The following is an 8,139-nucleotide window of genomic DNA, read 5'->3' on the forward strand; positions in this document are numbered from 1 at the left end:
TCAACAGAAAGTAATGCGGAAGACTTAAACTCATTAATAAAATCAATAACTATTATTATCCCCAAAATCTGGGAGTCATCATCACAAGAACATCTATGATCAAATTACTAAACTAAGAGTATTCTAAGAAGCTAAAACAAATAAAAGCTAGTCCATGCCGGAAGTTCAAGGCATCAAGACATGAAGAAGAAGATCCAGTCCAAGATAGAAGCATTAGCTCACCCTGAAGATCCGGTGTGACGAAGACTGGCTAGAATTATTGTTGAGTTGAAGACGACGGTACGTTTGCTGCACTCCACAAATAAACAAGAAGAAAACATAAAAGTAGGGGTCAGTACAAAACACGGGTACTGAGTAGATATCATCGGTCAACTCAAAATAGAAAACAATATATACCAAGTAATATCATAAAATCAACTATGATACTCAACAAGTAGCAACAGCAAGTACTATATCATCAACAATTACCGTCAAGTTCACACATGAGGACTCAAGCCTCAATACCATAGTCATATAGGAATTATGTTCATTCGATTGAGTATATTAACATCTTTCAAGATTAATTATCTTTATTTCTCTTGTGTCGGTACGTGACACTCCGCCCCCTCATATTCATTAATCCTCTTGTGTCGGTACGTGACACTCCGATCCCTTAAATCTACGTGTCGGTTCGTGACACCCGATCTCCTAAATCTACGTGTCGGTTCGTGACACCCGATCCCCTAAATCTACGTGTCGGTTCGTGACACCCGATCCCCTAAATCTATATGTCGATTTGTGACACCCGATCCCCTAAATCTACGTATCGGTTCGTGACACCCGATCCCCTAAATCTACGTGTCGGTTCGTGACACCCGATCCCCTAAATCTACGTGTCGGTTCGTGACACCCGATCCCCTAATCTCATTCTATCAACTCATCAAGCCTTCTCTCTTACCAAGGCATCATCAATCTCATTACTTTAGTTCATCAAGCCTTCTCCCTTAACAAGGCATCATTATTAAAAAAAAGATTAGGTTTTTATCAAGATTTGGGATTCAATAACTTCATCATGCTTAATATAATCACAATTATATAATCACGTTCATGCATGCATACAATTAAGCACATAGCAGGGTTTACAATACTATCAATACATATCATTCTCTATTAAGAGTTTACTATGAAAACATGAAAACCATAACCTACCTCCACCGAAGATTCGTGATCAAGCAAGCATTTTCCCAAGCTTTGTTTCTCTCTTCCTCGTTCGATTCTCCCTCTCTCTCTTGTTCTTTCTATTTTCTTCTTCAAACCCTCTTTCTTTTACCCTAATTAGTATATAATTAAGAATAAAAGATGGCAATAATAACCCACTAATTAACTTAAGGTTACCTCTTTTAACCCCCAAGTAATTAGACTTATTAACATTAACCCTCTAACTTTATAATTAAAGTAGGAATAGTCCAAAACGTCCCTCAAAACGTATAAAGAAATCCGACCCAGACTGGGATTACGCAGTCTGACGGCCCGTCGCGCCTGCGACGGTCCGTCCTGCTGCTCCGTCACAGACTTCAGAGACTCAATTTCTCTGAAGGGTCTGTGACGGTCCGTCACACCTTCGACGGTCCGTCCTGCCATTCCGTTACGAAGTTCAGAGAGTCGATTTTCAGTACCCAATTTCAGATTTTCTAAGTGTTTTGAAACGAGACCCTGCGACGGTCCGTCGTGCCCATGACGGTCTGTCGTGGGGTCCGTCGCCTCAGCCTGTTTTTCCAGAAATAAAATCTGTTGCTCAAAACGACTAAACAGGTCATTACATATATATACATGATCAACAACTTACCCAATATAATCACACACACATAAAGTTTGAAACTATCTCTACACATGTACACACACATGTGCACACACAACCATACACACCCACGCTCTCACGCATTAATTCAAAGAAAAGATACATGTTGAGCACGGTAAGCAGATACATTTATCCCCTCTATGTGATTGTTTGATATAGACATTAAAACTGCTAAAAACTTGATGCTTCCATTGCTAGTTTTGCCTAATTAATTTTCAATTAACCATACAACGGAGGTCCTTTATATATATAGATACATGTTATAATTCATTTACTGAAATTTCAATAATTATAATGGGTTACAATTAAGTCGCAAATGACAAAAATTAAAATGGACTACAATTAAATTGTAGGCGATACTAATTCATAAATAATGCATGTGATTGAACAATACAAGTTTAATTTATTTGTTATAAATGTGCATTATCTTATACAAAATTAAGTAAATGAAAGTGAGGTTTAGTAAAAAAAAGAATCATATTATACACTTGTCTTTTTTTCATAAATAATATGTATTTTTGATTTTATATTAGTGAAATTTTTTCCCACGACATCTACTCATAGATATTAAATTGTCTTAATCATTAACTAATTGATTCGTGCTTAAGTATTAAATGTAAGTGAGAAAAAGCTACACAATAGTTACACCAAATAAAATTAGTTTTATCATGCTTAAGTGATATAACTATTGTGATATTACACATTTATTAATCATTTTTAAGCACCAAAATAACATGAAAAAAAAATAGATACTCTTAATAAGTGAAAAATAGTTCAATTTTGGACTAATTTTAGCATGTGTGGTAAGCCACATGCTTTTTATTTTTTTGAAAATATAACGTATACAAATAAATATAAATTGTATAAGATTAAAAAAAAATGATTATAAAAAATTATCATATATACATGATCAACAACTTACCAAATATAATCATACATATAAAATTTAAAATTGGCATTATACACACGCACGCACACACAACTGCACACACCCACACTTGCATGCACGCACACATTAATTTATAGAAAAGATATGTCACGACCCAAATCCGGGCCGCGACTGGCACCCACACTTACCCTCCTATGTGAGCGAACCAACCAATCTAAACCTTAACATTTCAATGTAATAGCAACAGAAAGTAATGCAGAAGACTTAAACTCATTAATAAAAACCAATTCAATAACTATCAATATTCAACATCTATTATTCCCAAACCTGGAAGTCATCATCACAAGAACATCTACTTTAAACTACTAAGTCTAAGAGTTTCTAAAAGCTAAAAATACATAAGAAGCTAGTCCATGCCGGAGGTTCAAGGCATCAAGACATGAAGGAGAAGATCCAGTCCAAGCTAGAAGCGTTAGCTCACCCTGAAGATCCGGTGTGACGAAGACTGGCTTGAGTTACTGTTGAGTCGAAGATGACGGCACGTTTGCTGCACTCCACAAATAACAAGAAGAAAAACATAAAAGTAGGGGTCAGTACAAAACACGGGTACTGAGTAGATATCATCGGCCAACTCAAAATAGAAATCAATATATACCAATAATATCATAAAATCAACCATGATACTCAACATGTAGCAACAACAAGTACTATATCATTAACAATTACCGTCAAGTTCACGCATGAGGACTCAAGCCTCAATACCATACTCATTTGGGAATTATGTTCATTAGATTGAGTATATTAACATCTTTCAAGATTCATTATCTTTATTTCTCTTGTGTCGGTACGTGACACTCCGATCCCTCATATTCATTAATTCTCTTGTGTCGGTACGTGACACTCCGATCCCTCATATTCTACGTGTCGGTTCGTGACACCCGATCCCCTAAATCTACGTGTCGGTTCGTGACACCCGATCCCCTAATTCTACGTGTCGGTTCGTGACACCCGATCCGCTACATCATTCTGTAAATCATCAAGTCTTCTCTATACCAAGGCATCCTCAATCCCATTACTTTAATTCATCAAGCCTTCTTCTATACCAAGGCATCATCATTAATAATGTATATTAAAGTTTCTTTTCAAGATTTGGGATTCAATATTTTCATCATGCTTATCTTATCACAATCACATAATCATATTCATGCAAACATACAATTAAGCATATAGCAGGGTTTACAATACTATCAATACATATCATTCTCTATTAAGAGTTTACTACGAAAGCATGAAAACCATAACCTACCTCCACCAAAGAATTGAAGTCAAGCAAGTTAATCCTCAAAGCTTGGTGTTTTCCTCTTCTTCTCGATCGTTTCTCTCTCTCCCTTCTTGTTCTCTCTATTTTCTTTATTCAAACCCTCTTTCCTTTACCCTAGTTAACATATAATTAAGAATAAAAGATGGCAATAATACCCCACTAATTAACTTAGGGTTACCTCTTTTAACCCCCAAGAATTTGAGTTATTAATATAAACCCACGAAATCTATAATTAAGGAAAGAATAGTCCAAAAGCGTCCCTTAAAACTTCACCAGAAATCCAACTCTGCCTGGGATTTGCGCAACCTGTGACGGGCCGTCGTGCCTGCGACGGTCCATCCTGCAGGTCGTCGCAAGGTTCAGAGACCCAATATTTCCACCAAGGGTCTGTGACGGTCCGTCACACCTGTGACGATCCGTCCTGCCATTCCGTCACAAAGTTCAGAGAGTCGTTCCCTGTACCAAATTCTCAAGAGTTGAAGTGTTTTGAAATGGTGGATCACAACGGTTCGTCGTGCCTGTGACGGTCCATCCTGCGTGTTCGTCACAGAGTTCCGAGAATCGTTCCCTGTACCAAATTCTCAAGAGTTGAAGTGTTTTGAAACGGTGGATCACGACGGTCCGTCGTGCCTATGACGGTCCGTCCTGCGTATCCGTCATAGAGTTCAGAGAGTCGATTTCAGCACCCAAATTTCAGAATTTCTAAGTGTTTTGGGACGAGACACCCTCGACGGTCCGTCGTGCCCATGACGTTTCATCGTGGGGTCCGTCGCTTCTGCCAGTTTTTCCAGAATTGCAGTCTGTTGCTCAAAACGACTAAACGGGTCGTTACATTAGATACCAATTTACCCATCATTCGTCCCCGAACGATCAAAAGAAGGAAAACAAGGGAGAAAAGGAGTACTTGAATCTGTAAACAGATGTGGGTATTTTTCTCGCATATCAGCCTCCTTCTCCCAGGTGGCTTTTTCAACCGGTCGATTCTTCCATTGCACCTTGATGGATGCAATCTCTCTTGACCTCAACTTGCGAACTTCTCTATCTAAAATAGCAACCGGCTCCTCCTCATAAGACAAGTTCTCATCAAGCAAAACTGAATCCCAACGGATAATGTAGTTTCCATCCCCGTGGTATCTTTTCAACATCGACACATGGAATACCGGATGTACTCCGGACAGCCCTGGGGGCAAGGCTAACTCATAAGCCACCTCCCCTACTCGCTTGAGTACTTCAAATGGTCCAATGTACCTTGGACTTAGTTTACCCCTTTTTCCAAACCGCATCACCCCTTTCATGGGCGAAACTTTCAACAAGACTTGTTCACCTTCCATGAACTCTAAGTCTCTAACCTTTCGATATGCATATTCTTTTTGTCTACTTTGCGCCGCTAGAAGCTTTTCTTGAATAGACTTCACTTTTTCCATCGAATCCCTCAAAAGGTCAGTACCCCAAGGCCTAACCTCAAATGCATCAAACCAACCAATGGGAGACCTACATCTCCTACCATACAATGTTTCGAATAGAGCCATATCAATACTTGAGTGATAGATACTATTGTATGAAAACTCCGCTAAGGGTAGGAAGCTATCCCAATGACCACCAAACTCTATCACACACGCACGAAGCATATCCTCCAACACTTGAATCGTTCGCTCAGACTGACCATCGGTCTGGGGATGGAACGCAGTACTAAGGTCCAACCTAGTACCCAATTCTGCATGCAATGTTTTCCAAAACTTAGAAGTAAACTGCGTACCTCTATCTGATATGATGGATAGTGGAACCCCATGCAATCGCACCACTTCCGAGATGTAAAGTTTGGCTAACTTTTCTGCATTGTAAGTCACCTTGACCGGAATGAAATGAGCAGATTTAGTTAACCTATCAACAATCACCCAAATGGAGTCATACTTACCCATTGTCTTTGGAAGACCAACCACAAAATCCATTGCAATTCATTCCCACTTCCATTCCGGAATGGGCATTCTCTGAAGTGTTCCTCCGGGCCTTTGGTGTTCATAGTTTACTTGTTGGCAGTTTGGACATTTGGCAATAAAATCCACAATGTCACGCTTCATTCTACTCCACCAAAAGTGTTGTTTTAGGTCACGATACATCTTGGTTGCACCCGGATGTATAGAATACCTTGAACTATGAGCCTCTGTCAGAATAGTGTTGATCAAATCATCGACGCGGGGTACACATACCCTTCCCTTGATTCTCAAAACACCTTCCTCATCGATTTGTGCTTCCTTAGCCTCCCCTCGCAATACTTTATCTTGAATTCTTCTTAGTTTCTCATCATCAAACTGTTTTCCCTTAATTTTGTCAAGAAAAGAAGATCTTGACTCCACACAAGCCAACAATCCTCCCTTCTCATTTACTTCTAATCTCATCAAGTCGTTAGCGAGAGTCTGAACCTCTCTAGCCAGTGGGCGTCTAGAAGCTTGCAAGTGAGCTAGACTTCCCATGCTTCCTGCCTTTCTACTTAAAGCATCCGCCACAACATTCGCCTTTCCCGGATGATACAAGATAGTGATATCATAGTCCTTTAGTAACTCCATCCATCTCCTCTGTCTTAAGTTCAAATCTTTCTGAGTAAAGACATACTGTAGGCTACGATGATCCATATAGATCTCACACTTAACCCCATACAAATAGTGTCTCCATTGCTTTAATGCAAACACCACTGCAGCCAATTCCAAATCGTGGGTCGGATAGTTACGCTCATGCACCTTTAGTTGCCTTGAGGCATAATCAATCACACTCTTCTCTTGTATTAGTACTGCACCCAAACCAGAATAGGATGCATCACAATAAACAATGAAGTTCTTACCCTCTACTGGCAAGGTAAGGATAGGTGCGGTAGTCAACAAAGTCTTGAGCTTCTGAAAGCTTTCCTCACACTCATCCGACCATACAAATGGAACATTCTGCTTAGTCAAGTTCGTCAATTGGGAAGCAATAGAAGAGAATCCCTTGACAAATCGGAGGTAGTAGCTAGCTAACCCAACAAAGCTCCTTATTTCTGACACATTAGTAGGTCTTACCCAATTCTTCACTGTCTCAATCTTAGAAGGATCCACCATCACTCCATCCTTAGAAACCACGTGCCCCAAGAAGGACACTGCATCTAGCCAAAACTCACACTTAGAGAACTTGGCATAAAGCTTTTTCTCCCTCAACATTTCCAATACCATTCTCAAATGCTCTTCATGTTCCTTCTTGCTCTTTGAGTATACCAATATATCATCAATAAATACGATCATGAAGAGGTCCAAATATGTCTTAAAAATCCCGTTCATCAAGCTCATGAACGCAGCAGGGGAATTCGTAAGACCAAAAGACATCACTACAAATTCGTAATGCCCATACCTCGTTCGAAAAGCAGTCTTTGGCACATCCGTTGCCCGTATTTTCAATTGATGGTAACCGGATCTCAAATCAATCTTAGAGAAGACACAAGCACCTTGTAACTGATCGAACAAGTCATCAATGAGGGGAAGAGGATACTTTTTCTTTATGGTTACCTTGTTTAGTTGTCTGTAGTCTATACACATTCGAAAACTCCCATCCTTCTTCTTTACAAACAAAACCGGAGCACCCCAAGGAGATGCACTTGGTCTAATAAAGCCTTTGTTCAATAACTCTTGAAGTTGTGCCTTTAACTCTCTTAATTCCGCGGGAGCCATTCTATAAGGGGGTATAGAAATGGGGCGTGTGCCCGGTTCAAGATCAATACAGAAGTTAATATCCCTATCCGGTGGCATACCAGGAAGATCTGCAGGGAACACATCCAGAAACTCACGAACTACCGAAACCGACTCAATCGAAGGTACTTGGGTAGTGTCATCCTTGAGATGTGCCAAGAAAGCTAAACACCCTTTACTAATCATTTTCTTAGCACGAAGAAAGGAGACGATGCGGACCGGATTGGAAGTGTAGTCACCCTCCCACACTAACGGGTTTGTCCCAGGCTTGGCTAACGTCACCATTTTAGCATTACAATCCAAGATTGCAAATTGTGGAGAAAGCCAAGTCATACCCAGAATCACATCAAAATCGTCCATTTCTAAGATAACCAAATCTACA

The sequence above is a fragment of the Solanum lycopersicum genome, chromosome 12 (genome assembly GCF_036512215.1).
Source record: "Solanum lycopersicum chromosome 12, SLM_r2.1".
Taxonomy (NCBI): domain Eukaryota; kingdom Viridiplantae; phylum Streptophyta; class Magnoliopsida; order Solanales; family Solanaceae; genus Solanum; species Solanum lycopersicum.